Source organism: Ammodytes marinus (genome assembly GCF_949987685.1).
Source record: "Ammodytes marinus genome assembly, chromosome: 13".
NCBI classification, from domain to species: domain Eukaryota; kingdom Metazoa; phylum Chordata; class Actinopteri; order Uranoscopiformes; family Ammodytidae; genus Ammodytes; species Ammodytes marinus.
In genome coordinates, this window is record NC_137217.1 from 9,198,722 (window position 1) to 9,224,447 (window position 25,726).

Genomic DNA, 25,726 nt, shown 5'->3' on the forward strand with positions numbered 1-25,726 from the left:
GGGTGCAGACTTGAATGTGTGTTTCATTATCTGGTGCATAATCAACTGTACACGTATCACCAATAAATATAAACACAGACCGTTAATTTGCTCTCCTAAACACTCAGCATTGGTATTTTTCCACCACAATAATCAACTGGTTCTCAGGAATTAGCTTCCAGGACTAGTTACTAATCACTCCTCTGGTTTTCTGAAAGACTTTCTTTTGGAAGCAAAAAAAAGACACTCTTGATGAGCATCACCTGCTTCTCTCCTGAGTCAAAAGTCTGTCTAGCTTATACTAATATTAACATTATATGTTTAAGTGTATACTACTCTACCAAGCTGGTATTAATTGTCATTCCAAAAAAACAATCCAATACTCACAAAGCAGGAAAAGCAAAGGTGGAACTTATATCATTAATAAAGGCCCTGTTCCAGTGATTACCACGATACAATGCAGCCATTAATGAGGTTATTTCTATCAGGAGAGGCTAATTGAAAGCAGGACTGTAATAACATGATTAGATCTGACATAGTGTGCCCAACGGGAAGGGAGACATTGGACATTGGACTCCATTGTGACATTGTCCTGCCTTAAGACACAGAACAATATCCCTCTGATGGACAGCTGTTTCTGATGATAGTGATCGATTGCTTCAGGGAAAGGAACAATTTGAAAAGTTTGGCAGCAACGCGAGGATTGGCTCACATTGAACATCATAACTAGGCTGTTTGAGTTGGAATTGTCTCGCAGAGCTACCTCCCTGACCTTTTTTTATTGTCATCTGCAAAATTTTAGTTGTGAGGCTGGTCAATAGGCGTTTTTCACAGATAGTCACCTACACACATCAATCACATATTTGGAGGGCCAATTCAATCATCCTTTTAGGAGGACTGTAAATTATTGTAAATAAAAATGTGGATTACATTTTTTTTCTAACCTGTAGTATTGCTTTTGCAGGTGTATCACTATGGAACTTTGCCAGCTGTTACTTACATTAAAACAATAATTTTTTTCTATTTCAATATTTTTCAGAAATGTTTGAATACAAATGCGTATTTGGAAATATCGAACTAATTACGGATTTGCTAATCTTTAATAACCATGAAATGAGATGTTGGATGAAGCTGCTGTATATTGGATAACATATTTATCCAATTCTGACAACACATTATTAGTGTCCAAGGTTTTTACAGAACAGATTTGGGATACAATTTCTGGATGTTTTTAACAAAAAGTATTTAAAAACAGATCATTAAGAACATATGAACACATCTTTCTGTAATAGCATTACTTCTAAGAAAGGTTATGGAAGGATTAGTTGATGTAAGTTTTTTAGAAGTTGACATTTTTAGTTCAGAGCATTGAAGAAAAAACTGTGTTGAGATGAGTGCCGTTAAAGATGGTTGTACATGAGAAATAGACAGACATAAACAGACGATGTGTAGTCATTTTTGGAGGTTTTATTTATACTAGTACTTAAGAAATGTATTCATGACTCGTTCAGAAACACAGCATGTTTGTCAAACTCCATAGTCTCTTCCCACTGGGGAACAAAGGTAGCCCCCAGGCTATGTTTATGCCCTCACACCTTTCAACACAGTTGGGTGCCCAGCTGAGGTATCCTCCTTCTCTGCAGCCATTGGTCGGAGTCAGCGGTCAATCCATGACATCTCATCTTGTGTTTGCTTCCCCTGTTTGCAATGTGCTATGTGCTCTTCCCTTTTAACACCTGGAGGGATGGGAGCTGGGGCATCCATCTCAGGGCCAACTTCACCAAACTCTCCTCAGCTCTAGCTCTTTCTTGTGAGCAGCAGTGTGTATCTTGTAGGCTGCAAATACATGACTCAACCTTACCACACGCTAAAGACACAAGGCCTGAAAGATGACTACAAAAGGGACCAACCAGTTGGCAACATGGCTGACCTTCAAGGGAAGAAGAATTAACCAACCTAAGAACTGTGACCACATGACCAGACCTGCCGAGCATAAACTCTGTGTGTTTATCCACCCTTTCACCAGGGTTACTTGCACCGAAGGCTGTGTCTCATCTCCTCGAACCCTGTTTGACAGAAGTCTAAATACAGCTGAGCAACACTGCATTTCTAACCCAGTGCTTTGTCTGTCCAGCACTCTCTCCTCTGTCCTTCACTTGTCTTCAGACATCCTCTAACTTCTTCTTATCCTTTGAAGGCATGTCAATGAAAAAGCTGTTTTGGTCAAAGGAGAATACACCTAATGCTCTGAATGCAAGTTTTTTTTTTACAGATTGACGCTTATCTCTCAGTTGCTTGTAAGTTGTAAGAGTATGTTACCTGCTTATATTTATGTCCGGACACACTTTTGACATTCACATGCTGTATACATGGGACCACACGCACTCACAACGTGTCCAGTGTGATTGTTATATTTTGTTGTAACATTGGAACCCGATATTCTAAAATACATTGTTCATTACAGAAGGGAGGGGAAAATTCAGCTTCCAAGTAATGTCAGAACTCAGGATGTGTGCACTAATCCTTCCAGCTGGAGTGCACAGTATCAGCTGAAGATAAACCCCTGCAGAAAAAACAAAACAATTCAGCATCAAAACTTGGAGAGATGATTAACCTGTGAGGTCACAAATTAAAGACAGCAACAGAGGAACATTTAAAAGGCACAGATGCCAAATCCCTGACTTATAAACGCTCTCGCTCTGGCCCCAAATGGCCCCAGATTACATCGTGATTCATTATTATCAAATTAGCATCACTGCATTCGTGTTCCAAAATCCCTGGGGTTAAATCAGTCTTGTATGACTAAAATGAATTGTGACGACCATGTTTTTCAAATTTAACCACTTTTCGAAACCCCGAACGTATGTTTGTTAGGAGACTGACTCAGAATAACAGGAGGTGATTGAAGTTGAAGCATGTCACACCTTCCTATTTCTCACTAGAAAAAACATGGCCTCCTACTCTCATGTCCCACTGGAAGCGGTTCATCCCGAGATCAATGGAAGAAAGATATGAAGGCAGTATTTCTTTTTGCTTTTATTTGACTGGATCTTGCGCTGTGCACCCTGGTTGTTAATAACCAGATGTTCGGAGATAAACACCAGCCATTACTACCACACTGTTTTTGCCTGTGGGCCTTGTAGATTCGCTCATCCCTATGAAATTATCGTGTGCTTCCCGTAAGAAGACCTTGAATAGCACCATGCTTTACTAGTGCTTGTACAGTACGGTACATGTCCTTATGTAACCTCAGCAGTACCGGGATGATATGGTACTGATGTAATTACACAGCCGTTGTTTTCTTTTTTCATCCTCCTTTTATCCTTAATTTTCGTTTTTGCCAAGTGAAATATTTACTCTGGTCAGTCAGAAATACAGATTCACTGGTGTGGACACTGACCTACGCACAGTTTACCACGCCCCAAGAAGTTTGGCATATTCGTTTCCTCCATAGATGTAGTAAAGACACATCTGTGGGTCTTTCTTTGGCTCATCAGTTTTTCATGGTGTTTGGATGAGTGGGAAATACAAGGCACTATCTCACGAGAGGCCTTGGTGTCGTCTTCCCGGCACCCTATCATTTCACCCCATTCCCAAGTTCCCTAAGATTATATCATGTTAAACTTTATATTGCTCCTTTTCCTGTTTTGCATAGTGCTATATACGCAACAACTATGTGCTACATCCTCTGTATATTATACTTGTGTTACGATGCATGCAGGTCCAAAGCAAAAGGCGAACCCTCGTTTCACCGTAATAACCTGCCTCGAACTGAACCTGCCAACTGCTTTTTCCCACACACAGTGTTCAAAATGGACCTTAGACTGCTCGCCCTCGTGGTATGATAAAGTATGCAGGCAGCAGCCCAAGACAACGCTATGGCAAAACCCCAAATCCAGTATACCTCCCTGTGTGTTCCTCGTTCCATCCACGCCGTCCCGTCTGAAAGCCGACTGACGGCTGCGCCTCCACTTTCTCTGTGATTTCAACCTCAGGATTCAACCATAAATTGGGTTCCCATGTGAAGGAAAACGACATCCACTCCATGCTGATGTAACCCCTAATTAAAATCGATGTTTTTCCATGGATTCTGACCAAAATGTTGCACTGCAGACTTTACAAATGGACAGTATTGTAAGGCAACGACAATTTGTGTTGCCGCAAATGTATTCCAAACTTCTAATGGGATTTCAAGACAAATACAGTCCCATGAGATGATGAACTAAATGTTTATAATTGTCCATGGTTTTGTACCCGACTTGATTTTAATGTAAACTGTAATATTGTCCTCAACCAGGCACCAAAAAACATAGCTAGAAAGGTCAAAGTCATCAGTTTAAAATTTGATATTCTAAATGTATTTTCTCTTTTAATTTGATCAATTTATTTAAGTAAGGGTACTGTCGGCACTAGAAACGCAAGCCAGATCTAGGGTTACTGCTCTGTTCCAAACCAGTGGAAAGAAGGGTTAAGATATCTATTACATTTACCAGTGTTGTAGGCAAGACCGCCTTAACTGAGACCAAGTCATGACCATAGGATATTGAGACAGACAAAGACTTTGAGGGGGTGAGACCAAGTCTAAGAACATGGCATGGCGAGACTTAGTCAAAACCAGGAACAGACCAGCACAAGTCCCAGATTAAGATCTCTCTATTCACTAAGACCTTCAAAAAGGGACTACAAGACCGTTCTCAAACTACAACCCATTGAGTATTATACAATAACAGTATGTGGTTCACTGCAGCTCTGCAGAGCTTTCTACTGTCTTTCAGCTCATTGTTTTGGTTTAATGTTCCACAACTTTGTTTAGGCTTACTTTTACAGGCCTAATGAAACTGGTTTCCAAAGAAATCTCTAATAACCCCTGCATGGTCAGCACGGGGACATTCCAATGTTATCCAGATTTTTATGACACCATATGGGACTTTTAGAAATGTCATATTCCATTGGAACAGAAGGTAGAATACGGTTTTGTGGAAAAAATAAAAAACACTCGATATTCATAATTGATTCATGCTAACTTTACCTGATTGATTCATACCACTGGGTTGAGTTATGTTCCATATTATCCCATTGAGCCGTGGGAACATTGCTACGCCCCCGTCAGGACCAAACAACAAACAGACGATGTTGGCAGCTTCATGATGAACACAGTGAAGCATCAAATATAGAGTCAGATACATTTCTCAGGAGTTGGCAGAGACCAAAACCCAGCTGAAAGGGGAGCGAATATTGGATTTATAGTCATCGGGAGGTTCAGAATCACAAATCTAAATAAAGTGCCAATACTGCTTTGTCTCACCACATGTCAATGGTGTGTTTACGGTTTTTCCAAAGCCCCCAAGTGGCCAACAAATTATGAATGAACGGTTTTTTAAGCCAATTCAATAATTCTCACATTACACTTTAATATATCTGTCAAAACAGACCTCACTGAAATGAATGGACTTGGGTATATGTGTGAAGATATACAGTCAGTGTAAATCAATAAAGTATATTGTATATTGATAAAAATATATATATTATATTATTATTATATTATAGTTTGAAGGAAATCAAACCAGTTTTTTAATGGTTGGTATACAGCCTGGAGTTAAATGCTGTCTGAGGGAATTAAGTCAGGCCAAATAGGCTCTCAGCAGATATTGAACACAATGGGACAAAGCTAGACTCCCCCAGCATTATATCTTTTCAATCTCCTGTCCAAACACAGTTGCTTAATGCAGCTTTATTTACCCACAAATCCTAAAAAGAACACATTCAGATGACGTATCTGTTCTCCTCTGCTCTCACGGTTCAAGAGCATTTCAGACCCTATGGAGTCCTGCCTTTCTAGCGTACGATATGCCACTGTGCTGTGATTCATACCCATAAGCAGACGTCATGAGGGCTGATCTTTGGCTGACGGTGTCGGGCCCCAGCTCACATGTCTCCGATACAAGCCTGCACTTATTAATGCCCGTCCCCTGACCCTGGGCTTTCCGAGTGACGTCTTGTGTCTCCGCCAGGGCCCAGCTTGTTGACTGAAGACTTCAACGTCATCCATTGTGTGACAATGGGAGTCCCAGGAGAAGCGGGTACACTTAGCCCCCTGTGACATCTCTAGATTGAGACATAATCAGATGATGTCGTGTTGAAAGGCAGGATGGGGGATTATTCATTATTCATGTAATGACTAAGATGAAGTGATTTTGATGTTGAAAACATGTGCCTGGGCAAAATGGATCCTCTAACCTTTTGGTCATCCATTCATTTCAGTCATAAACTGAAGAGGAAAACATATTTTAATTAGGAGTGTCGTGTCTTGGCTATTTGTGTCTATTTCCTATGATTAATTAATCGTGATTTCTTCCCCATTTACCATGAAAACAGCATGATTCTGAAATTATGCTTTGATGAGCACATTATGTAAGCATATTTTAAGACAGAGGAAACTAAATGTTCCATTGCATCGTCTACACATGATCCATATGCTTACATGAGATCTTTGTTTTGCACATATGGATCTCATACCCAGAGCTGCCTCAAACAGTTCTCTATTCCTTATGTCTCTCTGTTGTTGTAACCACTTCACCCTGTTCTGGAGAGAAAAGCGTCAAGCCAATGTGCTGTCCGTGTGCCTTAAAAGGTAAAACTGTGTTTTTATAGGTTATCCCCTCCTCTTTGATGTTGATCCTCCATGTGGATCAAATAATGATGCTCCCACAGTGTGATGATATTGAGTTCTGTCTATTCAACCTCAGTCTGATGTCGGATGACACAGGCCTGTCAGACCTAACTTTGTCATATAAATGAATGACGGCGTCGGTTACATTCAAGCGATGGCCAAATGAGTAGACAGAAAGGGGATTACACCTATCAGCTCCACAAAACTCTTTCTGTATTTCTTGGGATGGCAGCGTTTACAAACCTGGACGTGCAGCAGAAACTATGTATAAAATCCATGCGCAATCACCGAAGGCCTATCTCATGTAGATGCGCCAACAGTGTTGTTTTAATTACATACAATTCTTCACGAGGGCGGCAGAAGTTACGCACTGTAGCTTAAAGGTACAACGAGTAAGTCGGCACGTTGGCGACACCTTTGAACAAAAGCGGTAGTATTTTTACGACGCCAGCTGTCGTGAAGCTCGTGCAGGGGGTGCAAGATTCAAATAATCAGGAAGCAATATAGTGCGTGCCGTGTCCGTGTGTTGAAAGTGTGAGGGCACCGGACTCTTTTCGGCTCGGTGAGAGTGGTTGACACAGCATCAACTACACCTGATTGCAATGAGTTGATCCATTGTCACCTCTCACGGAGCTGAACGAGTATGTGTCCCCACACAAAGCGAATGAACGAGAGACGGCAGTTAGTTATGGATCACGATGAGGTAATGTGTTTATGTTGTTGTAAATAATGACTATTTCAGATGAATAATGGTCATCTGATGATGCTGGTGAGGCAAAGTAAACTTTGTTTTAGTAGGCTACCGCTCATTCATTTAGGAGTAAACACTGCAGTCCAGTTTGGCTGCGTGAAATTGTGTATAGGTTGCTTGGCAACGCCCTCCCGCGCGCCTATCACTCTCCCTTTTAGCTTTTCTACATTGCATTTTCTTTTTTTTCTTTGATGGTTCAGCCCCGTTAGTCATTATGACGACAAATAACTGTCTCAAACAAGGCTCCCGCGGGACAACGTCTCAATTTGCGGGACGTGTGAAAAGTAATGGAAATGCGATCTGGTCACCCTAGAAGTTAGAAGCATTGTTATTGAAAGTGAGCCCCCCTTTTTAAATGCGTGTTTTATAATCTGGCATTTATCCGATAGCTGTGAGGAGACAGCAGTCTCCGTTTGTCTGTGTGTGTGGTTGTCTGTGTGTGTGTATCGGGCTGCTGGGCTCAGTGGCTCTGTGAAGGTGCTGCCTGCAGTGCTTCAGCGTTTGTCTTTCTGTTACTTCAAAATAAAAGCCAACTCACGTTTGTCAAGTGAAATGCTAATGTGAAGCCAGTGAAATGCTTTTAATGTGAAGCCGCAGCCTTAATGCTCTATTTGTTTAACAGTAGCTAACTTAACTGCTGCGCGCTGATCTAAAGATAGTGTTTTTTTTAATATAGAAAGCCGTGTCTCTGGCATTACCGGTGGTGACACGAGTTTATTTTGCTAAAAAAACGGCACTTTGTCCCGCATTGTCCCGCACAAACGTAGTCTTTGTCCCACATCTGGTGAATTGGGATCTGGTCTCCCTATCCCCTTCCCTCACCTGGAGTGGGCTTCTCAAATCACGTTCCTGCGCCACACTGAAATCTGCGACCAATACGGATATGTGACCATAGAGCATGCACGCGTGAACCGAAAATCGGACTGGGTGTACGACCAGATCAAATGCAGTAATAAAAACTATATAAAAACGTCTTTCTTTGCACTGATGGACTTGTTTGCTGTAAAAGGTAATTTATGATTATGAGAGGAAACATGAGGCTGTTTAAAAGATATTTAAAAGTTACTCGTTGCCGCTTTAATATTCTTTTGATGGCAGTGATCAAAGACTCTTCCAATATTTAATCATTCACACCTAACCTTTTGTGTTATGAGAGCAGTGGAAAAAAGGTACACCAGCGAACCAGCAGCTTTGGTGGACATGAAGCATTCAGAGTGTGATACACATGTGACACAAGGCCTGCGTCCCAAAAAAATAATGATGTGCTGGACCTGAGCAGAGAGGCGATGGAAAACAGCTCGTTCTGGTTAGATGCTGACCGGTGTGTGTCCCCTCCATTGAAGCCAGAGCCGTGAGGAATCGACAGCAGCCACACCGCTCACAATATGACAATAAAATAGCTCATCTATCCGCTCCAGTCTCCAAAGAGATAATCAAGCTCAGAGGAGCGGCAGTAAAAAGCAGCAGCAGTTTACAATAGAGAGCATGGACAGAGCCCAACAACAACGGAGACAGACAAATAGCAGGGCGCCATGAAAAAGGACTAGCAGAATTACTTTGTTACCAACAGTATACAGGGCTGTTCGTTGCCACCATTCACCGACAGCAGGCCGCATAAAGTCACGGCACGACAGAGATACGCACAGCATGGGTTTTTCCTGCGTGTTAAATGTTTCACACTCACCATTAAAGTAAAAGCAGACCAGAATTTTTTTTTTACCATATGGATCTCACATATTGTTTGACTCAAGGCTTAAGACCACAACCCGATGCTGTTTTGATCCGAGATGCGGATCTTTGTTCTTAGTCAGCCAGCCCTGCACCCTGTTAATTGTTTCAAGGCATATAAGATTTCACAAGCCATATAGTATTTATCCCAAACATTCAGGGAATCATTTTTTTGTCATTTCAAGTGGTTTGCACAATTCTTTCAAATTCCCCCAATTGAGATCCATCTCTCACAATTGCACAGTGACCAGTCAGAAAAGTAAAACCCTGTATTTGTAATCATCCTTCGGAAATATCATACTGACGCTGAATCATCCAAGTCAGATGAAGAGTCCTGCAGGTTCTAGTGGATACCTGTTGGGCAGGAGGACTGGAAAACTGAAATCTGGTGAGCAAACTTAAGGAGGTGAGGAATGTATCTCATATATCATCATCTGACAGCCGTTTAAAATGCAGAAAGGGTTTCTGTATGGGGTGAAGATGATCCCATTCACTCTGGTATAAGTTTAAATAAGGGCAGGTGGAAGAATTCATCAACAACATATTGCATCGGCCGATCGAACACGTGCACATTCACATTCCTGGTAGATAGCGTTGCTCCATGAATGCAGCATAACACTTAACCTGCAGATTGTTGCGGCGAAAGATAAAATGATTGATCACCCAGACTCATAAAATCCTGTCTCAGAGAGAGTATTGACCATGCAGGGTTTGGGCATCTGGTAAGTCTTGAACCTTTATATACTCAAACTCTCCTCCCCAGGTGTGTATTCCATTATCTCGCTGGTACCTGGAGCAGCACACCATCCCCAATGCAATTTACATTGTTTTAAACACAGGGCTGTTTCCAATCTGATTGAATGCCCTCTAACACACCAGTCCAAAATGTGCCATAGACAAAGTGTCAGTACACCCCAGAACAGTCAGTGAACCCTCCTGCCCTTTGCTGGAGGCATTATCATCCTTGAAAAGACCACTCTTATCAGGACAGAAAGTCCACAGGCTTCCATTTGGCAAATCAAACGCTCCATCAATCTTACTTATTTTATGGGATGAGCTCATGATTTCTTGGCAAAAGGACTATCTGTCCTCTGAAAAGAAAAAATGTGCTGTTACGATCTTGGATTGGGCTTGAGCTTCTTTAAGAGCAATTAATACTGTTGAGACAAGTGAGATTATCATCAAGGCATTTAAAAAGGTGCATGCAAATCTCTCTCTTTTTAATGTATTTTGGGGAAAATTGCACTGATCATGCTGTTGCAAAACTACACACCAGAAGAGAACCATCAAACTCATGCTAAATGTGGACACATTCATTTACTTAGCAAATAATTCTTTCATGATCTTTTTTTTATGATCTCTGAAATAAGTCTTAATACCATTATAAGTCATAATGGTATTAAAAACTTTTTTTCATTTAACTTGTTGAAAACTGCAGAAACCTGTAACAGCCACAGTGGGAAAAGCACAGGTGTTACTAATAACTTTAACGAGCGCACAGTTCCATTCAAGTGTCCCAGTAAACTATGACAGTGTGACATCGAGCCAGTGTGTGCGATACCAGGAGCCTGAAACCAAAGCAGCCAAACGGATCACAATCAATTTTTATTATTGACACCTGTGCTGTCCCTATGGTGACGTGCCAAAATGAAAAGGCCTATTGAGAAATAATGGGAAGCAACTGTCAACCAGATACACAACTTAGAAACAGGGTAATACAGGTGCTTCAAATATATTGCCCAATGTATGCCCATGAGGGAAAACTAAATATTAGAAACCCTTCAGTGAAGTTGACCTCATTGACCTCTCTATAACTGTTTCCATAAAAACTCAACATTATAACGTATGAGAGTAAGATTTATTTCAATGCTGTTGTATAAGACTGCATTCATTGTATCTAGATGTATATAACAAAAGTTATTCATCTTATTTTATCTTGGCATGTGGGGGACTGCCCATAATTCTGACGGCCGTTTATTCTGACAGCTCAATTGTCGGACATACAGCTATTAAAGATTTAAAAAAAATATTTGTTTGTCATTCACCATTTGAGTCTTTACGAGGACAGTGTTACTCATTGCAGCCGTATATTTGTTGAATTAATCTGCAATTACATCCAGATTTGTATTCCGTGACACATTCTTGTGAATATGCAATATGTCGGATGATTGAGCTGTTGGTATGGTATGTGTGTGCGTCTGTGAGATGTCAGGCAGCTGTATCTGGATAATTACAGTCTTCTCACCTCTCCATCTAAATGCCAAACGTTGCTCCATTGTTTACTACGTCCTCCTCTCACCTGATGAAAAAGCTTCCACATTCCCATTGCAATAATCATTCAGGTTAACAGAAATAGTCCATAGTTAATAAAGAAAAAGGGAATGTTTAAAGAGCTAGAACTGCCATCAATATTACTGCTTTTGCTCAGTGGAGTGGCAAACACATAATGATTGGTTGAGATGGTGAAATACCCACATCAATCCGAATCCTGTACTGGCAACAGTTAGCCACATCGAACGGCTCTCTCTCTCTCTACCAGCTAGGGGAGAACGGGGTAAGTAGGCACACTTTTTACTCCAGTGAGAATTGCTCATCACCTAAACATCTTTCAATAATCATTCCTACATTAAATGGAAGCTTAAGGTGTTGGCTTGAAATGTGTACCCCTCACTTTTTCTATCTTATTGTAATAAAGAAGAAATTAATCATCAAAGACACCCTTACAAGGCAAGGCAAGGCAAGGCAAGTTTATTTCTAAAGCACATTTCGGACTCAAGGCCATTCAAGGTGCTTTACAGATGCAAAAACAAAATACATCAAGAATAGAGCACACATTAAAAAAGCGAATGAGAAACATGAATATAAATAAAACATAAAATAATTAAAACATTTAAAAATAATAAAAACATTTAAAAATAATAAAAACAAATAAAAATTTAAAATTACAGGTTAAAACGGAAACAGTAAAGTCTTCAGACCTGATTTAAAAGAGCCGAGTGTTGAAGCGGACCTCAAGTCCCCTGTAAGTTTATTCCAGAGCTTGGGTGCACTAAAACTGAAGGCTGACTCTCCCTGTCTAGTCCTTACTCTGGGGACTGTCAGTAGCCCAGTGTCAGACGATCTGAGAGCTCTGACTGGTTTGTATGGGATCAGCAGGTCAGCGATGTATTTGGGGCCTAAACCATTTAGGGCTTTATAGACCAACATCAATATTTTAAAATCAATTCTTAGAGTGAGAGGAAGCCAGTGTAAAGACCTCAGAACTGGGGTAATGTGATCCACTTTTTCGGTCCTAGTGAGGACTCGAGCAGCAGCGTTTTGAATTAGCTGAAGCTGTCTGATTGATTTTTTAGGAAGGCCTGCAAAGACACTATTACAGTAGTCAAGTCTACTAAAAATAAATGCATGGACAAGTTTTTCTAAGTCCTGCTGTTGATGGGGTTGGTTGTCACACACTGTGACAACCAACCCCATCAAGGGGTCGGTTGTCAAACACTATGGGGTTGTTTGTCACAATGTTATCTTAATGGGAATAATATTAAAAAGAAGGCAAGAAAGTAAAACTACATTTGATAGTTTAATTGCATTGTCAAGTTGACAAATAGGCCTACATAACTTACTGTAGCCTTGGCAGCTGGTCTAGTTTGGGATGCACTGGGTTTGTTTTGATTTGGTTGCCCTTTTTTCTTTTGCATGCTAGCTGCCTTTTCCTGCTCTATTCTTTCCTTCTCTGGGGTGTCAGTGAGGATACAGCTTGACAATTTATTTCGTTATTGGGTTCCTTTTCTGGCTGCAGCCTTTGGATAACATGTGACAACCAACCCCCCAAAAAATGTGACGACCAACCCCAACTTGAATTTCTTGCTAGCATCAAGGCCAACAACCATCTGAAAACTAATTAGCTTGCTAACCACAATCTAAACTATAGTTTACCCTTCACACTTTGTATGGGTAACAAGTGTTTTGTTATAAACCCATTGTGTAAAAGCCTAGAAGAAAAATACTGAGGAGCTAAATATTTACAATTTGACATGAAAAACAAACAGTCGTTTCTCCTCAAATTCAGCAGTCTAACTCCAAGGAAGACTATGTAGGTGACCTCTGATCCCAATTCTGGATATTTACATACCAAAATTTCACAGACAGCGCCTTCTGGTTCCGAGATATAATGATTGTGACAACCTACCCGTGTGACAAATTACCCCGTTCTCCCCTACAACTTGACAAAATCCTCATTGCTGTCCAAGCTCCACAATGGTAGAATGAGCTCCCTGTAAGGACAGCGGAAACTCTACACATCTTCTTTCACAATCCATATTAACATGTTTACCACCGTATATGAACAGGGAGGATTAAGGACTAGTCCCAAGGTTTAAATGTATAATTGAAAGGCAATAGTGGGTCAACTAATCTCTCCTACCCCAATCTCATCATTAGTTAACTACTAATCTAAGATTACTAATCGGCTCTGAAACACAAAGACACAAGGACGGGCAATTGAAAAGGAAAGAAATTAGATGAAAACAAAGCAAGACAAAGCCAAGAGTCTATGAACATCGAGTGATCACTCTAATATGACATGTCCCATGACCTTAAATGAATCAATCTGTTGCGGCGGGTGCCAAGGCATGGCTCATGACGCTGTGGTTGAGATTGAACATCGATGCTGTTTCCAATATCCTCAAACCCAAAGCAAGAACACGCCAGCATGAAAGCATAAAACCGCAAATTTGTTAAACGTCACAACAATGTGGTTGCGATTTCACTAATAGAAAGGATCATTCAGTTGCCCCTCAGTTTGGCGTTGGATGAAGGAAGATTTATGACATAGTTGAACAGAGAGCCAGCAGATCCCAGCTGGTTCTGAAAGATTCTCATGTTTCGCTGACAGGATGGTCAAACGTTCTTGAAAGTCGTCACTTCTTCACAGAGCAGGTCATGTCAGGTCTCGGAAAGGAACTGTGAAAAACATTTCAAGTGCATACAAGACTTGTCAATGTCTTGAAAATGATGCATACATTTTCCCATTTCGTCATTACAAAAGTGATTCTGACATACCATACCTCTTAACCCTGACAGTTTCAGTGATATGTCCCATTGAACTACAAGATCATGCCAGAGTCTGCGCTTAACAGACATTTCATTAACCAGGAACGCAGGGCAACAACTCATGGACTGTTGCCAAGGTACATAGAGTAGCATTTGGGATGAAAATGTATTTGCTTGCCTGTCCCCTAAGGCGGCCCACCAGCAGGTGTGAATTTATGAAATGAATTTAATAATAGCCGAAGGTGATATGACTTCAACGTTTGACAAACAATAAAAGGAAAGTAATATAAATAGTGCAAAACAGGAGCTGCATCCATCAGCAAAATACAAATAATAAAACAATGTATTTGATATATTAATGGCTCAATGAATCAAATTGAATGCAAAGGATAGCGTGTTATAGTTAGAACAGTTACTTCAAATATTTTTTCCAAGATGTTACAAAGACTAAGGGCGCTTTCACACCTGCCTTTCTTTTAGTTTTGCTGGATGGAATTCCTGAGCGTTAACCCCCTTGGTGAGGTTATGTGGGCAGGTGTGAACACAGCTACTGCACTTGATTGCCCTCAGACACAGCAATGCTTTTAGCTATATGTTAACTTCAAGATGCTGACAGTGATGATGGTGACATGGTGATGTTAAGAAGGAGCCATGCTAACCATCTTAGCTTAGCGTGTAGGCTCTAAGCATGCTAACCATAGATTGTAAATAATATGGATGTAGCATCCGGGCTGACCTCAGTTATTCACACGGCATCCAATAATCCTGGTTTGTGCGCATCGCCATTTTGTGAGGGGGAGGGAGATAGCTGACGCATACCTCCGAGGCAAAGTGAGGGACAACGGGCGGAGAGCTGTCACTCAAGAGATTGCGCCAATACATTTTAACCTCCAAAAGAATAAAAACTAGCGTGGGCCAAAAATATTCACCCTCCTCAGTGTTGTCATGGAGATATGACCTAAACATACAGACTAAAATGGTTTTGTGGCCCAGGCTGTAAATAGATTTAATAATGCTGTGAAAACGGCATGTTTAACATTGGAGTCAATGAGAGATGGCTGTCTTCTGCTCCCAGCCCCCAGTGGCACTTCCTGGTTACTACAGTTGTGGTCACTTCCTTATTGGATGCTGGTAAAAATCGCTGAGGTTGGGGCTTGATGCTAACGTCACCAAATTAATACTAATAACAGAGTATGGGTGAGCCTGGCGGGAATGTCATTTGCACATTTTGGGTATTTGTTCATAAGTTATTAAGTATTGGACATATAATATTAGCTGGAAATTCTGGAAATTAATAAATGTTATTAGTATTTATCGTGTAGGTAACTTCAATGTGGACTTAACCCTTTGATGCAAAGCTATGCAAACCCCTTCTAAAGCACAATGTTATGACATGCATGTATGTGAGTTATTTGCCATATCTTTGAAAATAATGTATTTTGTCATTTTATTTTCCATCTTGTTAATTGATTACCATAAATCAATGAATTTTTTTTGTATGAGTATAAAAAAATTACACACTGGTCATTGACCTATGTACTGTATGCGAGTATGATTTTTTTTTAAAAGAAAGACATACTCTAATAACTTTTTTAACTTTATTTTAACAGTGATTTGGACATTTAATATTTGAAATATGTTTATTTGTCACTTTCTCACACATACCATATGCATTTCAATGATATTGAGCTTTAGTGTAGTGTGGTGAACTGGAAACTGAATGTGAAAATTGTAAAACTGATGAAATAAAGTCACCTGGGTCCTGCGCAAATTGTCAAATGTCACAAGACACAATTTCATGTTTGTTCTCCCTGCACACAGGCCTGGTGCACTGGGAACTCCAGCTGCCAACCTTTTTGCCGTTGGCAGCTAGGCAGATCATGCACCTGTTGGTTTTCACTTGGTCTTCCTATTGATGTATTCTCTTGAATTTTTGTATCCCACTTCTTCCCATTGTCTCTGTAATATGCTTTTTGGAGGTGATATTTGACATGACAAACTCTTTACCCAGCTCCTTCATGAATAGCATCATGTGCCACCTCTGTGTTCTCATATTGTAAGGGTATAGGTGCAAAGCATCTAATACATTGTGTCCAACCTCCTCCGTTTGTTTAATTATAGGGCTGGATCCCTTCAGGTTTCTTCTTCACACTGTTGTCATCCACTGTTTTGTCATCCTGCCTGGTGCTCAGTGGAAGCACTTCCCTTTTTTGGCACATAGCTCACTGTAGTCACTGAATCAAAATGCTGAGCAATGTATCTCCCTGGATTTGGATGGCCTCATGACAGGCGGTATGTCCGGTTGGTTCCGGTACAGAGAACGCACAATTGTCAGTTTCCTCTCAAGGAGCATTAAGCCATAGTGCGACACTGGAGAATGGATTGTTTGCTTTCTCCTTTATTTCTCTTTCTCATCAATAATGGATCTCATGGTCAAGGAAACCTTAAACCAAGTGTTCAAATATTATGTACAATTATCTTTCACAGTACTTCTGTTGGTAAAAACCATTATGAAAAAATTATTATTGTACATGCTCAAAAGCAGACGTGTTGAGTTGTGAACTGTGTGGCAGGTGAATAGTTGTCTACAGTAAATATGTTCCTAATTGCAAACATTTCATAACACAGAGAGCACAGCACAGACAGACAGAGAGGCCAGTCACAGCTAACATTTAGCTGGACATTCAAATTTAAATTTGCCTTTATATGGACTTCTAAGTTTGTTACAAAGTACATCAGGTCATCAACTTACCAAATTGGGATGAACCACTACCTGCTTCCCAATGCATGCAAACGTGCCAGCACACACTCAGACACACACACACACACACACACACACACACACACACACACACACACACACACACACACACACACACACACACACACACACACACACACGCACACACACATAGACAAAGTCACAGGTGTTTAGTCAACAATTTCCCATTTTTGGAAGTCTGGTTTCCACTCTTCTCACCGACCTGCCAGTCCCCATTTCATAGGAAACCTCCTCTTCAGCTTTGACAGACTGTGTAATTATGTCAAAGATGCTTTTAGCCTGCTTCACAAGATGCCTCTGAAACATTTACACTCAGCAAAGGTAAGTATTAGTGTCCACACACACACACACACACACACACACACACACACACACACACACACACACACACACACACACACACACACACACACACACACACACACACTCACACACACACACACACACACACACAAATGTATGCTCTCACACACTCACATATACAGTAAACCACGGCAGGCAAGCTCAAACAAAAACGTGGAAACGTGCTTTCTGTGTTTCATTGAGCATTCCCCAGATTCTGCTTTTATGGGAATGTTTGATGATCGGGTACACAGGGAGCAATCTGTTACCCCACACCTAAATACAGAGACCCAACTGTTTCTCTTAGTCCACATGAGGAGGACAATATTTCACTCAGCGTGTTTAAGCGACCATAGGGTAAACATACTGCTGTAGGCCATGGCAGTAGACGTTTCCTGAACGGTAATGGTGGAGCCCCAAAATGGAACTTTTGGCTCAAGGCGAGTTTCCCTCCTCCTCACTTTTTAAAATACTCATTTCACAGCTGCGCTTCAAAGGATGACATGCTGTGCTGGGTCAATGCTAAGTAGAATATGCTTTCGGTTATGGCCACATTTTTGTCGTGGAGCCCTTTAAAATAATTTGAAACATAGTGAGAGATTTCCCTCCAGTGATCCACAACCAGGTGTACTTGTACCCCACGTCTTACTTCTGCAAGCACAGCACAAAAATAGGATATTAAATATTGAATGCTGACCAACAAGTTCCTTGCAACATTAGACTGTAGTCAGTTGTAAACCCCTTAAAGACACATGTTGCCAGTGCCACTTGCCAACATACCAACTCCCAGTCTTGCCATTATCCACCTTCGTTATTATTCTAGATAAGTTAACTTGACTAAGGTTGTACTTTGGTCAAAACACACAAAGTTTACAATAGTTTAGCAAAGAGAGGATCAACATTTGAACTAAGTATACCAACAAAGTAGTTGATAGCCAAAATAATTAGATTTTTTTATGTAAATGGTTAGCTGGAAGTTAACATTTTAAATAGTTTGTTACAAATTTTGTTAGATTTATTGACTTTTAGCAACAAATCAAGTGTGTTCTGGGGAAACAGTTATTCTCCATTAATGTGCTTTCATTCTCTCATGTGGCTGTGGCTTCCTGGAAGGATGGTTAAAACAATAGACTATAAATAATGGATAAATATTTGAAAGGTCCAGCTCCTGCCACTCCGAGTGGTAGCAGCTTGCAAACTTGACAAAAACAACCTAAACAGTTCAATTGGGTGGGGAAAAACATTTCTAACAACATCCACTTTTGGTGGTCTAACTTAAAATGCATTTTAAATGCATAATGGTTGTGTTTTTTAGAACAGGGATGTGGCAATAAACTAAGAAAGAAAAGGTTGAGAATCACTGTCCTAAACAGTGAGTCATGTAGCTTCAACCAATGCTTCAGCAGGGGAAATTAACATGGTGGTTTCCATCAACCACTGGGCTTTGGTAGATAATGAGTAGTGGTCAGCTAATCATGTTTCATTACAGCTCTTTATAGCAACATGCCTACTCACTCTCTCATTCCTCTTGTAGAAGGGATTGTGTTGTTTTTTTGGCAGGTCTGACATTCAAAGCAGCGTCTCAACAGCTGTCCTGACTTCTCAGTGTGTCGAAGTATTCATTTGTCTCAATGGATTTGGTTCCTTCCAGCACAACCGGCGCACAACAGTGAGACCAATGTATTAAAAGCCCCTCAAGGTTTAGAAAGATACCTCATGACGTCCAAGACCCCTGTTGAGCATGGGCAAGTGGCCATGAGAGGAAGGGCGGTCTGAACATTCCCTACCTGGGACAGTGTTACATGATGTACGGTACATTCTGTCATTGTCTGCGCCTTTAGAGATACTGTATGTTGAAAGGTGTTTGCAGAGATTGCCCATTGAAACCAGTATGACTCCAAGTGCTCTTGCTAGGTTCCTGGATTCTGTTTGTAAAGACTGAGAAAAAAAGACCTTCCATCCATTAGTGTTTGACACCAGTGTTTGTCGTCTAGCTCTGAGAAGTCAAAGTTGGCTTCGAAGGAATACATGCACTATTGCCCCCACAACTTGTACAAACACAAATACTGGCAAATTAGAAAGTGTTGCCAAAGTGAAAACTGTGATCACATGGAAAGCATTTGTGAAGGCGTAAGTCATTTAGCATGTGTTCGGGGTGCATTCTGGCTGTCCGTGCATGCATACACTCACAGCAGTGGAACCCAACAAATGCCATGATGAGTGTGTTATTATTTTTTGGTTCCTACATGAGACATTCGAAACAGGGACATCAGAAGCCAATGAGTATTACATACAGGTTGTTTTGCTCCTTGCTCCTCAGCGTAAGGGCAGCATAGCGTTCGTAGCATGTAGCCACTTCATGACAACACATCTGGGAAGTGTTTCTGTAGACTCAGCATCTTGTTATGCTTTGGGATGCTGGAATGGTAGGAGAGCCGGGGTCTTGTTTATAGCTGTTTGATTTGGGTGAATCCAAATGGAACGAACTGTTTGTGTCTCGGTGGGTCGGACGCTGCCAGGTCTCATCAATAATCCCGGGACATAAAATTAACACCCAATGAGCTGTGGAGACCATGATCCAGCTCAACTACGGCTTGCATTTGCTGAAAGGAAAGGTATTGGGAACGTAAATGAGATGTGGTTCTGATTAGAGGACACTAAAGGAACCTCACAAGAATGTCTTAATGCCTTAAGAATGCATTGAACATAAACTGTATATCTGTGTTTTTTTATAAATAGCAGTGAGCAAAGGTGAACCAGTGGGCATGGATTCCACAACCATGAATTCTGGGATTAAATGGCATCAGCGTATAGCCACTCATCTGGTTCCCATGTTTTCTGGGGGAAACTGTAAAAAAAGCAAGGGCAAGTTTGTCAGTGAGCACAGGGACTTTGAACTGTCTCCACCAATAACTGCTCTGGACGTTGGAGGATGTTCTTTTGCCACAACAAATACAATGTTTCAGCCGATTACAGTGTTGCGTTTTTTCTCTCACCATTATCAGCCATATGGTAAGACCAACAAACAACAGACCTCAGGAAGAGGCATTCTCCCGGTGTGTCAGATGAATCAGCCGCTGACAAGTCTGAATAGTATTAAGTGGCTTCGCAAGCCTACAATCTTAAGTCTTGTTTATTAGGCAAGTAATTATAGCTTAGTTGTTTTGTCTCATCCCAGCAATCTCCGACCACTTTCGTTAAAGAATAAATGTTAATAGATCAGGAGGGTTTGAGTATGTACTGAACATGGTAGTATCCGACCTGGTGAGCAGATGATGGCGAGGGAGGGGAAGCCAGATGGTGAGAAACACTTTCAGCTTTCTTCCAGTCAGTTCCTTTCTTTAACTAGGCTCTTACTGGAGATGATGTGTTCGTGCACAGTGAAACAAATAATGTTGCATCAAAGATTTCCTGCATACTTTGGCTACCGGGATGACAGTGCGGTGGCGGTGACTCTGGATATAAATATGTCAATATATAAAGTGTGTATAAACCTGTGTAGAGTTATTAGCCCTTACCGTATGGGAGTGAATGTAGTGCACTTTATTGAACAACAATCAAGATTCACACATTTTGTGCACAAGTGCCCAAATTGTAACACTATTTGCAATCTACATCTTCTTCTTTATTTTTGTCACTAGTTCAGCTTTACTAAGTAAAAGGCTTGGATCATACTGAACATATGTGTATACACAGTGGAGAAGAGTAGTATGCTTAAAGAGAGGTGTACGAAGCTTTGACGCATGTTATCATGCTTGTTTGTCACCATGGAAGTAGGTCAATCCATTGTAGCTGCTGTGAAACAGAGCTGACACCATAAAAATGTTATAGTCACCTTTCATGTCTACACAGGCCTTAGTTTTCCGTACCTTGTTATAATCTTCATGGGTAGTAATGTAAAGTGGATCGACTTTTGTTTAAAATTAAAGGTGTAGCCTCATTTATTTATTTATTTATTTATTTGTTTATTTAACAGGGACAATGCACAGCACATAAGCAGTGCCAGAGTTAGCTATAAGCTAATTTTCATCTGTAGTCCCTGGACAGGAAACAGAGTAATACATCTCTGTCAAAAAGGATAACCTAAGTATAAAAACAGTAACACACAATTTCACAACAGTAAAACATAACACAATACGACAATAAAATCACAACATTAAGACACCACAACAACAACATCACAACAGTAAGACACCAAGACAACAGGACATCACAACATTAAAACAACAGTCTATGGATGATGGGTGCATGACACCGGTGTTGTGCACAGCAACAATAACAGGAAGCTAATACTGTACATTGAGTGCTTATAATTGAAATAAAAACGGCAGCCTTCAGGGGCATCAAAAAGGGGTGTTTGGTACAATGAAAATTGTGAGTTGGTTTGTAATAACAATCTAAAGGCACAAAGGGCTGCTCACTGAGGAGTCAACATCTGGACTCAAGAAAGAAAGAACATTTGAAACCTGCAATAAATCATAACTTAATGTAGCATTCCCCTAATATCATTCATTCCTGTTAAGAGCTAAAGCCATTTCCTATCACTGGAATCAGTTCCTTTTTTATGACAGGCTGCAGTTTCAAAGTAATGCATAGGCTTTGGTTGCTGGCCCTGTTACTCTGGCTAATCTAGGCAAGCTGTCTATTGATTTCTATGGCAACCTGCCGGCGTACGTCAGCCATTGACAACAGAGAGGACAACGCCATTCATCAAATGTATAAGGAGATAAAGTGTTTTTGTGTGTGTGTGTGAGAGAGAGAGAGAGAGAGAGAGAGAGAGAGAGAGAGAAAGGGGAAGACAAAGGGAGGGAGAGAAGATAAGGGAGCATACTGTCAGTGCATAGTGTATGTGCAAATATAGCATTAGGCTCAAGGTATTTTGTACGCATAAGTGTGTGTGTGTGTGTGAGTGTGTGTGTGTGTGTGTGTGTGTGTGTGTGTGTGTGTGTGTGTGTGTGTGTGTGTGTGTGTGTGTGTGTGTGTGTGTGTGTGTGTATGTATGGTGTGTTTCCAAGCAGCACAGAAGCGAAAAGCAGAGGCTGACGTCAAGCAGGCTGACCTTGGGTCTCGCTGTGTTTACCCCTGTGTGAAGTGTCTGTTCTGGACAACGGTGATGCAGCGCCTGTATGTGGAAAGCGCCACTGAATTCGTTTGAGGCCACCCTGACATGCCAAGGGAGTAAGGCACACGCTGCCACCAGCCTTGTAGGGCATTTCAAGTGACACCTGAATAAGAGCGGACAGAAATAGTAAACATACAAAGCTATCTACCTAGGCACACACACGCACGCACACACACACACACACACACACACACACGCACACACACACACGCACACGCACACTTTCATATTTCACACGTTCAAATTGAGTGCTAGACAGATGCTCCTAAACATCCAATTGGCACCAGGGCTGTGTTTATATGCTGTTTATGAGTAGAGAGACTTCTTTCGCTCCTGCTGAAACTCTATCTTGTGCTGCATTATTGATGACTGGCTGTGGGGCAAAGTAAGCCAGCGGGCTGTTTTATAACTCTAGTCTGTTAACATTTACATTATGCTATTGTGTCATACTTTAGATCACATCGCCCGCTCTCTATGCTGAAGTTTAATTCCTCCAGGTGACATCAGAGGAGACATTGCAAAAAGCATTAATGGTGAAGTTTCTAAAGGTGACAGCTGTGCTTTTTTTTTCTGTTGGTGTCCAGATGGTAAACCAAAAGAACTCAATCACTTTACAATGCGCCACAATTTTCCCTGACGCAAGACAGTCAAGTTGTTTAAACTTGTGATATTCACTTTCAACTCTATAGCCATTTTTTAATGTAGATAGAGGATCCAGCTGTATACTGTCCCTCTCTGTCAGAACGGTTTTCCTATGTATGCCGTGCAGTTATAGAATAAGAGAGATTTTCACACAAAAAATATCTTTGTTTCAAGACTCATTGCAAGAACATCAAAATAAAATGGGGAGATACATCATTTTATCACAAGACAGCGGTATGTTTGTATTTTTTAAATAGGTATATTTAGATCAGTACATGCCGTTCTGGCAGCGTCTTAGTGGTCTCTTTCTGCCTCCAAACCAAACAGCAGTACACGCTGTACACCAGCTGACCATCCGCTAAGCCCTGCCTCCCTTAGTTACTGTTGCTACACTTGTAAAGCTTACCTTTTTCACACGGCACATATTCATTCTGCAGCAGTGAAGGGGGCAAGTTAACCCCTGGAAATGTATATCAGTGTTGCTACAACGGGTCCTTGACTTCAGGCAGACGAAGGCAAAATAAGACTGCTCATTTCTTCTAAGCAACAGTTGATTTTATGGCTTTAATGTCAACTACTGGCAGATTTTATTATCTGTAGCCAGCTACGTTACTATGCTAACATTAGATCCACCATTCAGTAAAAAAAAAAAGAAAGGCCAACATCGGCTGAGTTTTAAATGTTTTATATTTCAATTGCAACATTATAAATATACAGTTTTTATTGTACAAAACTCCATCTGTTCATCGATCAAGCGCATTACAGTGCAAAAAGGCTGCCCAAGGAAACACAAAAAGGGAATTTTATACTAAAAAGACTGACTGAAAACCCATCCGACCCAGTAAGACAGTAAAAGATATTTACTTCAGCTAAAGTTTGGAATGTGTTTTTGCACTGAATGGTGCCCATTACTTATTGAAAGCACATTAGCAAGGTCTATCTTATTAATAATAATAATAATAATAATAATAATAATAATAATAATAATAATAATAATAATAATAATAATAATAATAATAATAATAATAATAATAATAACAATAATAACAATAATAATAATAATAATAATAATAATAATAATAATAATAATAATAATAATAATAATAATAATAATATGATGATGATGATGATGATGATGATGATGATGATGATGATGATCTTAAGGCCATCCAACCTCTATTAAGAAATTCTTATCATAAAACAACTTGCCTACTACAGGGTGAGAAAGGTTCCCACACTCCCTACAGTTGTGGGAGACCCTGCAGTCGTTTTAAGGTTTGGGGTTTCGCCGTGGCAGTGTCTGGTGTGTGAAAGTGGTTTAACTGAATCCATATTGAGGTGAAATTCGGGTTATTTCGAAGTCCCTGTCCCTTTAATTCCATACATTTCATCTAGCATGCAGTGAATGCATCACTTGCAAAAGTTTCTCTGTGTGAGAAACACTTAGATAAGTGCATGGCTTAGGAATTGGCTTTTTTGTCTTGCTATGCTCTTTTCATGGTTGTCAGTGCAGTTTTGGTCAAGGAGCCGTAACTATTGATTAATAACGCTATTTAATTTTTAAAAAAGTAGCTATGTATGGCAAACAAAAAGTTGTAAGTCTGAAGCCCTATCAAATTAGAAATCCCCCTGGCACCACCTTTCCTTTTCCCAAACACACAAACACACACCCTTCTTTAGGGTATGGCCTGTCTCTTTGTGTTTATCATCAATCATCCACTAAAAGCCAACTCTCCTTCCACAGGGACTGATCACACCCTTACAGTAGATAAACTGTTGTATATCAGACCAAGCTAAACTTCTCTACACATTACCCAGACTAAACATGTGGAGACACACACACACACACACACACACACACACACACACACACACACACACACACACACACAGTTTTGGGAGCATGAGGAATCCTGGAAAACTCTCTCTTCCTGTTGACTGGCACAGGAGTTTCCATGTTTATGTGTAGGCCGAGGAACAACTGTGTACCAACATGAAGAAGGCATGGTCTACACCTGTACATTTTTCTATTATTTACAGCAGCATCATAAACAATCAATAGGTCATTGAGCTGTCAGAGTAATGTTACAGATAAAAAGCTAATACACTAATATGTATTGTTTCTCTGGGAAGCTTTCACAGCTGTCTGGCATTTCATATCTATATGGAAAAGTGCTGATCATCTGACATTCATAAGGAATCATTCTCCGAGAAAAAGCAGGGACTGGAACCACACATTTTTGCAGCTATATGAATAAATGATACACGTATATTGAGAAAATATTTTTAAAATAGGCTAACCAAGATGTATCTGTTGGGGGATGACTCCATGGTTTGTTGTTAAGGGTTTGGCTATTCATTATAAACTTTGGCCTGGCTACAGTGCTGCAAAATCATGTGTGTGCCAGTCCTCAGGTGGACTCTTAATGCCTGGTCCTCAGAGCCCAGTTAGCCAGTCTGAAGAGTCGCTAATGGGTCCACACTCTAACCATCACTTCATCACTCTGCTTGTGGGAAATACGGGTTAGAGAATGAGCATGGGAAATCCCTGCTTAGAATGTATTCTCCACCTTAACAAAATGCACACCATCATTTAAAGAGGACCTATTATACTACTTTTCTGGTCTTAATTTCTTGTTTTACACTGCTATAAAGCAACCT